This window comes from Podarcis vaucheri, assembly GCF_965113315.1.
Source record: "Podarcis vaucheri genome assembly, chromosome: 3".
NCBI classification, from domain to species: Eukaryota; Metazoa; Chordata; class Lepidosauria; order Squamata; family Lacertidae; genus Podarcis; species Podarcis vaucheri.
The window spans coordinates 93,581,410-93,582,538 of NC_138761.1; the positions used below are offsets into that span (position 1 = coordinate 93,581,410).

At 47.3% G+C, this 1,129-nt stretch overlaps 1 pseudogene across 1 annotated transcript; it reads left to right on the forward strand.

The window, feature by feature from the left end:
• LOC309529038 (large ribosomal subunit protein eL43 pseudogene) lies at positions 1–402 on the forward strand (annotated as a pseudogene). The gene has a single exon. The product of its transcript is annotated as a large ribosomal subunit protein eL43 pseudogene (transcript).
• The last annotated feature ends 727 nt before the right edge of the window (positions 403–1,129 follow it).

The following is a 1,129-nucleotide window of genomic DNA, read 5'->3' on the forward strand; positions in this document are numbered from 1 at the left end:
TGTCACAGGACCATTTAGCTCACTCTCCCTGTGGCCTGCAGCGGTAACAAGATGGCCAAACAAACCAAGAAGGTTGGGATTGTGGGTAAAAATGGTACCGGATATGGAGCTTCCCTGAGGAAAATGGTGAAGAAGATTGAAATTAGCCAACATACTAAATATACTTGCTTCTTCTGTGGCAAGACCAAAATGAAGAGGAAAGCTGTGGGTTTCTGGCACTGTGGCTCTTGTATGAAAACAGTAGCTGGTGGCGCCTGGACATACAACACCACTTCAGCGGTGATCTGCCATCAGAAGACTGCAGGAGTTAAAAGACCAGTAGAAGCATGTTTTTGTTCCACTGTTACTCTTCCTCAACAGTTCATGTCCTTATTGTCAATTAAAAGTGGTTGTGACTCTTGAGAGTCCCATGGATTGCAAGAAGATCAAACCTATCCATTCTTAAGGAAATCAGCCCTGAGTGCTCACTGGAAGGACAGATCGTGAAGCTGAGGCTCCAAGACTTTGGCCACATCATGAGAAGAGAAGACTCCCTGGAAAAGACCCTGATGTTGGGAAAGATGGAGGGCACAAGGAGAAGGGGACGACAGAGGATGAGATGGTTGGACAGTGTTCTCAAAGCTACCAGCATGAGTTTGACCAAACTGCGGGAGGCAGTGGAAGACAGGATTGCCTGGCGTGCTCTGGTCCATGGGGTCATGAAGAGTCAGACACGACTAAATGACTAAATTATAACAACAAAAAGGTGCCCGTTGGGAAGAGAGGCAGAAATCAGCTCTGAGTGCTCACTGGAAGGACAGATCGTGAAGCTGAGGCTCCAAGACTTTGGCCACCTCATGAGAAGAGAAGACTCCCTGGAAAAGACCCTGATGTTGGGAAAGATTGAGGGCACAAGGAGAAGGGGACGACAGAGGATGAGATGGTTGGATAGTGTTCTCGAAGCTACCAGCATGAGTTTGACCAAACTGCGGGAGGCAGTGGAAGACAGGAGTGCCTGGTGTGCTCTGGTCCATGGGGTCACGAAGAGTCGGACACAACTAAACAACTAAATGACTAAATGACTAAATGACAACAGCAACAAAAGTGAACATTGAAGAGAGAGAAAAGAACCATTTAGCTCAGGACTAGA